Source organism: Procambarus clarkii, chromosome 67 (assembly GCF_040958095.1).
Source record: "Procambarus clarkii isolate CNS0578487 chromosome 67, FALCON_Pclarkii_2.0, whole genome shotgun sequence".
Classification (NCBI taxonomy): domain Eukaryota; kingdom Metazoa; phylum Arthropoda; class Malacostraca; order Decapoda; family Cambaridae; genus Procambarus; species Procambarus clarkii.
In genome coordinates, this window is record NC_091216.1 from 28,443,828 (window position 1) to 28,456,700 (window position 12,873).

A 12,873-nucleotide genomic window follows, 5' to 3' on the forward strand; every position below is an offset into this window, starting at 1 on the left:
CTAATATTTAACCTTCTCATTTGTCGTCTCTCTCTCTCTTTCTCTCTCTGTATATATATATATATATATATATATATATATATATATATATATATATATATATATATATATATATATATATATATATATATATATATATATACTCACCCCCTTCCCTTCTATCTTCTCCTCTGCCCATTCTCTCATCACACTTCCCCATCTCCACGTTTCCCCCCCCCAACTTCTCCCTCTCTCTTTCTCTCTCTCTATCTCTCTCTTCCCTCCTTCTCTCTCCTTCCCTCTGCGCCATCTCTTCCAATATTCTCCCCCTAATATTACCCTATTCATATATCTCTCCCCCACTCTCCCACTATCCACTTCTTCCCCCTGTTTCCCACTATCTCCCTCTCTCCCCTTACATCTTCTCCAATTCCTTATCCTCCCGTCTCCAAGATTCAAACTATATTTAAAAAAAAAAAACTACAGCCTTAGGAACGATTTATCCAATATTAATAATATATTGCATACGGGTACTCTGCTATCTTACCTAACTTAAAATATCATATTTGAATATATATACATCTACATTTTTTTGAGTCAAGGATGTAAATTTTTTTATTATCATATTTAGGCATATGAACGAGAACAGGCGCCAAACTCTGCGGGTTTCACAAGTTCTGATTTCATTTCAAACTACATGAAAATCGCGTGAGGGGCCCTTAATATGTCAATTTATCTTAATGCATGGCACTTGGGCCGACCCCGACTGTCGTCTGACACTCACATGTCAAAGTGTTAGAATATGTGAGGGTATATCTAGCGTATATCAATGCATCACACGCACCGACGACCGAAGGAGGTTTCGTGTGCTTGAGACTGTGTTCATTCGTGAGTTGACACTTCCTTAATCCTTTGAAGGAAGGATTAAGACAGGAATTTCCTTAAGTACTTTCGTATTTAATTATACATCTTCAGAAGGATCCGATCCTTCGTCATGTCACACACATATATATGTATATATATATATATATATATATATATATATATATATATATATATATATATATATATATATATATATATATATATATATATATATATTTATATATATATATATATATATATATATATATATATATATATATATATATATATATATATAATACCAAGATGAAGTTAAATTAGTGCCTTCATACTGCTGTTATACATTAGTTTTTTTTTGTCTTCAAAAATACATTCACTGGCGCATTCGTAAGACCATCAGGTCCACAATCTTATACAACCAAGCTGACGTTAGGAAATACATTTTCTAACGTTTGCAAATATTTGAATTTTTAAGTTAGATGTTCTAAGTCAGCTGTATTTAATGCACTGTTGTTGTTGTTATAGATTCAGCTACTCGGAACAAGTTCTAAGTAGCACGGGCTATGGTGAGCCCGTAATTTAATGCACATAATCAGAGGTTTTCTGTGCAATTTGCATTAATTTTTTTCCTATTTGTTACATTCATTACAATATTAATTATTTGCTTTGATTCTTACAAAAATTGTTTGTTGCTAAAAATTCAGAATATATATTTTAATCTTCCAGTTGAAAGGAATAGTCAAGCGGATTTGCCTTTTTCTAAAATTTCTTCCTCTATGGAAATTAATATCATCGTCCAAAGGTTATTGGGGGATCAAATAACTGGGGGTTATTAAGCATATTGTGCACTCTTTATATATATTATTTTATTCTGCTTGTCGGGGACAGGAAGCCTTGAATCTTGGGTATCTATTTACTCCTAGATAAACAAATTTACGTTGACCAGACCACACACTAGAAAGTGAAGGGACGACGACGTTTCGGTCCATCCTGGACTATTCTCGATTGTGAGAATGGTCCAGGACGGACCGAAACGTCGTCGTCCCTTCACTTTCTAGTGTGTGGTCTGGTCAACATATTTCAGCACCGTTATTGTGACTCCTCGTCTACAAACACATTTACTTCTAGGTGAACAGACGATGAAAAAAATTCGTACACACTATCGGGATCTCCGAGTGTACGTCCAGAACGACGCCGACTATACTACGAGGACCCCCCCCCCCATGTATGTTGAACAATTACGGCTTTTAAATATGATAATATATCCACCATGTGTTGTCTAGTTTTGAACTTAGACTTCTAAGAGACTTCCAAGAATAAGAAATCAAAATTTTCTTCCAATTTGGCTTTGAATATGTTGATAGACAAGGTTTCCGGATACGTTAAAGAAAAAATTGCAAAAAATGAACCCAATTTTGTTAAGAATATTGAGTAAACTTCACGTATACTAAAAACTTAGTGGTTTCAATACTAGGACGAATTATATACTAACAGTGAACATATAATATATATATTTTATATATAGGGACGGGGAATTAAGAGGATATACGAGGATACAGAAAAAAGGGGGAATGAGAATAGATGCAAATGAAAGGAGGATAGATAGAAGAGATGAGGAGGAGGACAGAGACAGACGGGAATACGGGCCAGCCAGCAATAACCTAACCTGCCGTCAACAGTGAATGACAGACTTGCCACTCTGTCTAGGAGAAGGGGGGGGGGGGGGAGGGAGAGGGGGGTCGAGCCATGTTAGTTATAAGGAAGTGTGTGTGTGTGTGTGTACTCAGTTGATGCTGGGGTTGAACTCTGGCTCTTTGGTCCCGTCTCTCAACTGTCAATCAACCTATATACATATTTTTGAGCCTACTGGGCTGTATATATGTGTGTGTGTGTGTGTTTACTATGTGTGCCTGCAGTATCAAGCTGTTAGCTCTTGGGCCCCGCCTTTCTAACCGTCCGTTGTCTAATGTATTGACTGTTGAACTATTTTCCCTATCATATCTTCTATATTATACTCATACACGCACATACGCATTCAAAACAGAAAATAAATATAATCATTTAAACCCATAAGAAAATATATGAGCTACTTAGCACGAGATTGAAAAAGATTTAGAAAATATGAAGAGAATGGGGTAAATGTATTAATTAATAAGAATAAAGAAACTGCCAGAAAGATGGAAGATAACCATATCATTACTATGTAAGATGACACAAAATATATATATTAGAAATGATAACAAAAATACATTGAAAAGAGTCAGAAATTCAGAATGCAGGAAACTGAAGAAGACCCCGTTCATACATACGGGTCAGTACCTATGTATATCCATCCAAACTCGTTCATACATATGTATAACCTACGCCCGAAACACACTAGCGTTCCCGCTTTTAAATAGAGACGAAATTGACGAAGGTGATAGGAAGAAAATTAAGTTGATTAAAAAAAAGGAGTAGAATACAAAGGTGTTTGTGCTCCAATGGTCAACTAATTCAATGTAAATACAATATAATATAAATTATCACTAACACTCAAAATAATAATGAAACAATAATATTAATAATCTGACGTAGCAATAATTTTATTATAATACTACTAATTCTAATAATAATTATAATAATAAAAATAAAGCAACAATAATACAGTCGAAATATTTATAATGCAAGTTATATCATTACAGTTTTTTTTATATCTATATCATTATACAGTTGAAGCTAAATCGATAATTACATTCAGACCAAAACGATGATTTTAACTTTGGAACCTATAGTTGTAATCATTGATGTGGACTGCAACAAATTGTATTTAATACAACTTTTTTAGCAACTCTATGAAGTCATTAAGAAGGCGTTACCATTTGTGGAAATTAAGAAGTTATAAGAAAACAGTGTAGCCACTCAATGAAATCAAGAAGTTATAAGAAAGCAGTGTAGCCATTCAGTGAAAGCAAGAAGTTATTAAAAATCAATGTAGCCATTCAGTGAAAGCAAGAAGCCATTGAACTAAAGCAGTCTCTCCCTCTCCCAGAGCAACGGGACAAGAAGAGTCAGTATCTAAGAGTTCAAGAGATCAATATTAATCCGCTCTATATCAAATATTATTAACTGATCATCCTGATCAAGCCAGTATCTATAAGGATTTCTGTGATTTTCTTAAACTCGATGAAATCAATAACGTGATTTAATTACCCTGCTGCTGCTGCGTTTCCCATACTCTGTAATGACGGTAAAAAGGTCATTTTTTGCTTTTTTGTAAACAGGACAAACTCCACGGACTGGCGTACAAAAAACGGGCTTCAGTTCCATTCCTTTTTTTTCATGTATCATTATTCATTAACATCTTTTTTGGTGCAAATTTATATTCCGTAAGGGGAACAATCCTCAATGTGTAGAATAAATCGAATTACCATATATCGGTCTGCCGATATCGCTAGGAACCCGCTATCTGCGTGGATCGGGCTCCGTCAGACTGATTGACGGCGTAATTCTTGGCTTCCGGTAAGTTTCAGGGCGGTAAGCTTTGACTCGAAGCTGCTTCAGGGCTTGTAGTCTAAGATAGTTGGAAGGAGCAGCAGGAGAGGGTGTTAAAAGATTTGTGAGGGGGTGTTGGGGGTCAGGGGGGATGGAGGAAGGTAGGGAGGGAGGGGGTTGGGGGGTTCGATAGGATAGGGAGTAGGGGGGTAGGGGGCGAGTGGTAGGAGGAGGAGCTGGGGACATAGTTTCGTCCAACTGTGTTATTTTCACAAATTTCTACCTCTTTTAGGCCAACGCCAGACTAGACTCGCGAGAAACCCGAAAAAAAAAGTCGACACAATTCATGCAAAATAGAATACAGAGAGAAACTCATCATGAAACAGAGGGGGGAAAACTTTTTTTTTCCGCGAGAAAATTTCAAATGTATGAGAGAAGGAGAGTTGCCATCGGGCGCCATGCAGCAATCACCAATGATGGAGAAGAACCACAAAGCAGCGAACCCAAACCACGACGGGTTTTATCAAACTACCACAAACGCAAGTTGATTCGACCGGGGGGGGGGGGGGGATAGGGGGGAAAAAGGCCGCTAGAAAATAGCAAAAACGACGGCCAAATGGCAAGAGGACATTGGAGAGGCTAGGCGGGAACGGAAGCTCCTATCGACTGCTTGCTTTGGCGCACACAGGCTGCCGGACCGGGGCGCAAGCAATTTTCTGTTTTTACATGTTTTCGATCAACGACCCACGTGTCCTGAACTCTTGAGAGAGCGAGAGAGAGAGAGAGAGGGAGAGAGAGGAGCGCCGCCGAGCCACAGTTTGGTGGTGGAGGATGAGCACATGAAGTAGATAATCGAACAGAAGAAAGACAAGAGAGAGAGAGAAAAAACAAGACTGAATGGAAACGTGGAAAAAGAGGCATAGAATTGAAAGACAATCTAAATAACAAAAGCGAAATTCAGAGAAGAAAACGAATAAGTGACCATACAGAAAGCCACTAATTCAGTCTCAAGATATACCAGGGGAAGCGATAGGTGGATGGATCAAGTTACAGGGCCATCTGAAGGAGGGAGAAAGCAAGCAAGCAAGCAAGCAAGCAAGCAAGCGATGAAAGCCTCAAACAAGGGGGGGGGGGGGCGGTAGCCAGAATGAAGCAGGCCTCCTTCAAACCCCCAACCCCACACCCCTACACCCCACCCCCACACTCCCACACCCCCACAGCTCTGTCCGTCAGCCTAGAGTCACTCCCTGAACGATAATACCCGCAGGATAAAATAATTCTCCCAGGGACGAAAGCGAGAGAAAATTACCCGCTCCTCTAATCCACGCGGCTTCAAATCTCCACAGTCTGCGAAGGCAGTCCTCCCCCCCCCCATTCCAATCATCCCCCCCCCTGCCCCATCCAATCCCCCCCTCCTCCTTCAATCACCCCCCCATCCCCCCCCCCTTACCTCTAGCTTGGCCGTCATGAGTCCAGTCCATCACAAACTGTTGCATGCATGAAAACCATTGGTCGGCGCTTGACCAATGGTTGAGGTTCCTCAACCACGCAGAAGGAAGCGAGCAAATTGGAGTAGGGGGGGGGAGGGGGGATGATGGAGAGAGGGGAGGGAGGAGGAATGATGGAGAGAGAGGGGGAATGATGGGGGAGAGAGGGAGGGAGGGAGAGGCTAGGTCAAGAGAGTTTTTGAGAGTGGAGAATGTATCGTTCCTGAGTCCTCTTTACATAATTTCTACGCCGGACCGGTGTTCACTTAGGGGGGCGGGGGGGGGGGTAATTTAAGCACAGTACTCATGCCTGTAAAAACCTATGCTTATTTTTTTATTTTTTTATAAATTAACAGAGCATGATTCATCCCTACCCCCACACACACACCCTACTCTCCTGTATTTTTTTGTCCTTTGGCCAACGATAGATATGCGTGTACATATATGCTCCTGTTTTAGGAGGTTGTGGTGGTTGGGAAGATTGTTTTGGGGGGAGTGGTGATGCATGGTTTGTGTGGGGGGGGGGGGGGAAATAACTCTTGTCACCGTTCTTGTTTCTCCAAAGTCACATAATATATCACGAGAGAGAGAACAAACCCGTTCATACCATAAAGATGTTTTGGGTAAATTACAACCTAACCACATATCCGGCTCGCAAAACGTGAGATTCTCGATTTGACATCCACGAAAAGCAGCCAGGCAGCCAGCTATATCTCCAGACGTATTAATACAACACTCACATACACACTCATCAACAAATGCAATAATACAGTAGGAAAACTGAGCAACACAGGGCATTAGGGGTTATTTCATCCACTGACAATGCCTGCTTGCATAGTTTCCCTTACTGCCGCTACGAAGCCGTGACGCCACACCGCTCGACCGGACTGCCAATCACGTTGCTCCGTCATTGCAACCAGCAATTTTATTGGCCAATTCCTCCTCTCTTCCCCCCCCCCCCCCTCCCCCTTCCATTTTGGTGGATATATATATATTTCAATGTTCTTGTCTTAAAAATATTAATATGGATGAAATATTCACCGGAACACCTTTCTTGTGGTCGATGGGAGCTTATATCACAACACACAAGGACACGATGTTATATAGAAATTCCGTTCTCAAAATCTCTAATTTCACAAATTTTCATTTTTTTTTTCCTCAAGGCAGCGGCGGCGGCGGCGGACGTATCGTCGTGTATATTGAGCGGACTAGTTAATGTGTATGATTGTATGTGTATATGTGTGTGTGTGTGTGTGTGTGTGTGTGTGTGTGTGTGTGTGTGTGTGTGTTTACTAGTTGTGTTTTTGCGGGGGTTGAGCTTTGCTCTTTCGGCCCGCCTCTCAACTGTCAATCAACTGTTTACTAACTACTAACTTACTAACTACTTTTTTTTTCCCACACCACACACACACACACACACCCCAGGTAGCAGCCCGTGACAGCTGACTAACTCCCAGGTACCTATTTACTGCTAGGTAACAGGGGCACTTAGGGTGAAAGAAACTTTGCCCATTTGTTTCTGCCTCGTGCGGGAATCGAACCCGCGCCACAGAATTACGAGTCCTGCGCGCTATCCACCAGGCTACGAGGCCCCCATTGTGTGTGTGTGTGTGTGTGTGTATGTGTGTGTGTGTGTACTCACCTAGTTGTGCTTGCGGGGGTTGAGCTCTGGCTCTTTGGTCCCGCCTCTCAACCGTCAATCAACAGGTGTACAGGTTCCTGAGCCTATTGGGCTCTATCATATCTACACTTGAAACTGTGTATGGAGTCCACCACATCACTTCCTAATGCATTCCATTTGTCAACCACTCTGACACTAAAAAAGTTCTTTCTAATATCTCTGTGGCTCATTTGGGCACTCAGTTTCCACCTGTGTCCCCTAGTGCGTGTGTGTGTGTGTGTGTGTGTGTGTGTGTGTGTGTGTGTGTGTGTGTGTGTGTGTGTGTGTGCTAACCTATTTGTACTTGCGGGGATTGAGCTTTGGCCTATTGGTCAGCAAACCAAAAGTGTGTGTGTTTTATCAGAATGCTTCAAGCATTTTAAATCACAGTCGCGTTATGCTAAAACATTCAGAAGATGAACTCAATTAAAAAATAAAAAGTACAGGTCGATGATCCACAACAGAAACCACCTCTCTATTCCATCTATCGTCTCCCCTTTCCCACAGCTTTCCCCTCTTCCCTTCATTTCCCCTCTGTTCTTCCCAACAAGCCCCAGGTCGTTGCTTATTAGTGAAGGGTCAGATCCCAACCCAATTGGGAAGTGCTGATCCCGTAGACTTGTATCTGGGGGGTCACATATTGACCAAAATACATGTGTATATCTCGTATACACATACACACATACACACACACACATACACACACACACACACACACACACACACACACACACACACACACACACACACACACACACACACACACACATACACACACCCTTCTCCATCACTATCTCCACCACAAGCTTAGTAACCTCAACCAAGAGGAAAACTACCTTTTTTTTTTAACTACCAAAAACGAAAACAAAATTTTCGTAGTATATCAACACGAAAAATCCCTCCCCCCCTCCCCCCTCTACACGAACCATGAACACGATAACTAACCTCTGCAACACAGCCAGCAACACGAAAAGTAGCATTTGCAACTATCATCAACACGAAAAGTAGCATTTGCAACCATCTTCAACACGAAAAGTAGCATTTGCAACCATCATCTACACGAAAAGTAGCATTTGCAACCATGAACTACACGAAAAGTAGCATTTGCAACCAACATCAACACGAAAAGTAGCATTTGCAACCAAGAGAGAGGGGGAGAGAGAGAAGTATTTTTCATTGCAGGTGCCTATTGACTGCTAGGTGAACAGGAATATCAGGGTGAAATAATCTCTACCTATTGTGTGCGTGTGTGTGCATGCGTGTCATCAGGGTTTGCAATAATAGATGATGTGTGTGTTATCTATTTGTCTATTCAAGAGAAATTTTCCCAGGTTGAAAAAAACAACAAATTTGCTTGCAATATTAATATCAATCAATGAATTTCTTCTGTTACTGCTGTACCATCTCTTACCTTGGGGGATTATAAAGTTTGAAGTGATTAAAATGTATATGCTGAACCTGCTCATTTATTTTCATTATTAATTATATCAATTTACAATGAAAATGATAAATTTATCAAATTTATCATTTGTTTGCTAAATGAAGTGCATTGCACCTTTATGTATGAAGTTAATATGTACGAATTTATGTACGTATTTACGAACGTTTACACAGGTGTACATGCAGAGAAATGCATCTGTGTATTTACATAACGCGTGCATATGTATATATATATATATGTACGTACATATGTATACTAAAACACACGTGCAAACGTATATAGTGACAGCATCATGTAATACTCGAGCATATTATTTACACACCTGAAATAATAATAATAATAATAATAATAATAATAATAATAATAATAAAAATAATAATAATAATAAAAATAATAGCAGAAGTCCCTTTGGAAGTTTGCTATATATAAAGTAGATAGCAAATTAAAAATTTATTTTAAAATTGGTACTGCTATTAACCACGACCTAAAACATTCTAGGGGATTGAATAAATATAACTAAGTCATAAATTGAGGAGCAAAAAGCCAGAAAATTTTTAAAGGTTTGATTGTTTCCTAATTCTCCACAATCAATAATGTTATGAAAGTGATAAGAAATTGGGTTTTCATTGATGACCTGTAATCTGTTCCATTTAATGCTTTGAGTGATCTTGTAAAACCCAACGTGTCAGATGGTTTAATAACTCGAAATTTATGATTTGAATAATCTTGTTTGAAATTGGTTGAAATGTGACCTCTTATCTGTCCCAATTTAATGATGTGATTCATCTTGTAGAAATTTGTTATATAACCTGTCAACAAAAAGGGATGAGATTGATTTGCAATCCAAACTACCTTTGGTAAGGATGGTATATGAGTTATAACACCTTAAGATCAGTGAATGATGTTCACTAATCACCCTGTGATTAACCTCTATCACATGAACTTTTCACAGGGTATCTTGCCAAAGAAATGAACACCTATTAGACTTTCCAAAATCTAATTGTTCTAATTCCTAATCCTGACTCTCAAAAATTCAGACCCATTTCCGTCACATCTTACGTGTGTAAAGTCTTGGAAGGGAAATGTTCTCAATCGTTTCATCTTTCAGGTCAAAGATAAATTGGATCTTACTCTTCATGGGTTTATGCCAAAGTGTAGAACACAATCATATTTTGTTGAATATTTTATACACTCCCAGGTTAGGACAGAGTAGCATTTACTGACCTAAATCAGCTCTTGATGTACCCAAAGGTGAAATAATATTAGAGAAACTTGTAGAAAGTTTAGATTCAGAGGTAATCTTCTAAGTTGGATAGAGAACCTACCTATCGAACAGGCATGCCAGTGTCCTATTGAAATGAGTTAAAAGTACAAGAACGGCTGCATTTGAACTAGACCTACCTGAAGGTGGTGTATTAATTAAACCCTTTAACGTACTTCTGCACAAACTAATTCACGCCTTGCCTGTAAATCCTACAAGCTGTGATTCGTTATCGATGATGATATATGTATTATGGGGACACATTAAAACTAGAAAACAAGCAGTATCTGATGCATTTTCATATGAAAATAGTAGAATGCGGTTTCGATATCTCTGTTGCTGTTTCGATATCTCTGTTGATAACACAAACAAAGGTTCTTGTTCCCCTATTCTCGTCACCAGGATAACTATAATATTAACGAAGTGGCTGACGAGACGTACGAATCTTGCAAATATTTTGGATTGAGGTCAATGATGCAAAATCTCATCAGCAATCTTCGCAAAAATGTTTCTTGCACAGCATAAGTTTCTCAACCATGACCAACCATGGTTGATATATATATTGATATATATATTATGATATATATATTATAATATATATATATATATATATATATATATATATATATATATATATATATATATATATATATATATATATATATATATATATTAGTAAGCTTCTCGAGCAGCTTAAGTTTCTCACAAAATCTCTTGTGACATTAAAATATCCTTGTAACTTTTTACATTAGAGTCATAAAATGCGTAACTGATAATAATGACTTTACACCTTATTAATTTATTTCCTAAAAAAATTACAAGGGCTAAATGTAGTATAGAATTATGTCATGCGCATTATCCTGGATTGTCACAGAGATGTTAGAATTGTTATCACGAGAAAGGATGTAAGATAAGCCAATATTTATGAAAGAATAGGTCTATGTAAAACATAGTCCCAATTTCGGACAATTGAAATTAAACTTAAATCAATTCTGAACAATTCTGACTGTTCTCTCAATGCTCTAAATCAATATATATATATATATATATATATATATATATATATATATATATATATATATATATATATATATAATACCTAGAAGGGGTACCACCTCTGGTGCAAGTGTAGGGACCCATAGCCTCGGAGAAGAAAATAAAGAGTACTCAGCGAAGACCTTGTGGATCCTCACTGAACACTTTGATATTTTCTTCTCCTACCACCCCTATTCTTTTGTTAAGTGTGTATATTTATCTAACTTTATATATATATATATATATATATATATATATATATATATATATATATATATATATATATATATATATATATATATATATATATATATATAATTGACAACCACGAAACATTGATCATTTGTATGGGGAAAATTCGCAAAGAAATGGGAAAGGTAGATGAACGTTTCGGCCGTTTAAAGCAGTTGTCTACACCAAACTGTGCATCTCTTTATACATTAATCATCCATTAATGTAAAGCAAACCCATAACAAATGAGACAATGCGATGCATAACATTTAACGTTATTCACAATCATCAAAATCCCAAACCAACTGAATTATATGCGTTTAATAATGTTTCTGTGCAATTGAGCACAGGTAGAACAGGTTGTGCATGTGCAGTATATAGAGCAAATGATCATGTCTAGAAAGCAGGAATTGAACGACTGGGCACCACAACACAAACTGAGCTATTGGGTATTTATCTAGCCCCTGAGTACCTTAAACTCTGTCGGGGTGGAGTGGTTTTTGGTGATTGTAAAAGAACTTTGTAGTCCTTAAATAACCTGTCACAACTAATGTCTGAAGTAGCTTGTAATATTAAATGGAATGGATTTTTTGCCAATGATAATAACTTTTATATATACAATAATTTGTATGGATTCCATTCCATGTTGCAGTTGAAGGCCAATCGATCTACATGATCTACTTATTGGCCAATCGATCTACATGACTTTGTAGATCGATTGGCCAATAACACTTGCAAGAAAGAAAATACAGACTGTGACGTATATATATATATATATATATATATATATATATATATATATATATATATATATATATATATATATATATATATATATATATATATGTGTGTGTGTGTGCGAACAAGCCTGAATGGTCCCCAGGACAATATGCAACTGAAAGTAGGTAATATATATGTGTGTGTGTGTGTGTGTGTGTGTGTGTGTGTGTGTGTGTGTGTGTGTGTGTGTGTGTAAGACGGGCAGACAGACAGCACAACAAAATATTTCATTGCTAAAACACTAACCTTTCGCAGGCAGCCGACCTCAGACAGGAAACTGGAAAACAAATAAATATATGAATATTAATTTTGCCAAAATATAATATCTTACGATTCCTACTGGTTCATAATATTTAATTATTGTCTAATATCTACGTAATATTTTCCTGTTCCTTACTCGAATTATAAATTGTAGTAATAATAATAATAATAATAATAATAATAATAATAATAATAATAATAATAATAATTACCCAAAGTAGGTGAAACTTTGGGTAATTTTTGGGTAAACTTTTGGGTAAACTCGATAAATGTAACAAGTGTACAATCTGAACACTTTTGAACACTTTTTCCGTACATAATCGTTCGAATCAGCAACAAGCCATTAAACTTACAGAAAGGTGACATTAAATAGTTATCAGAATTGTACATTCGGCTGCGTTCT

General features: G+C 37.7%; 2 protein-coding genes across 3 annotated transcripts in view; both read right to left on the reverse strand.

The window, feature by feature from the left end:
• The window catches only part of LOC138355470 (uncharacterized), a 550,270-nt gene that overhangs the window by 67,523 nt on the left and 469,874 nt on the right, over nucleotides 1-12,873 (reverse strand). For both annotated transcript variants that reach the window (XM_069310584.1, XM_069310583.1), the window contains one exon: nucleotides 12,456-12,486. The gene's annotated coding sequence lies outside the window, so the exon portion shown is untranslated. The remainder of the gene's footprint in view (nucleotides 1-12,455; nucleotides 12,487-12,873) is intronic.
• LOC138355420 (uncharacterized) overlaps nucleotides 1-12,873 on the reverse strand; it is a 48,529-nt gene that overhangs the window by 3,024 nt on the left and 32,632 nt on the right. The window lies entirely within an intron of this gene.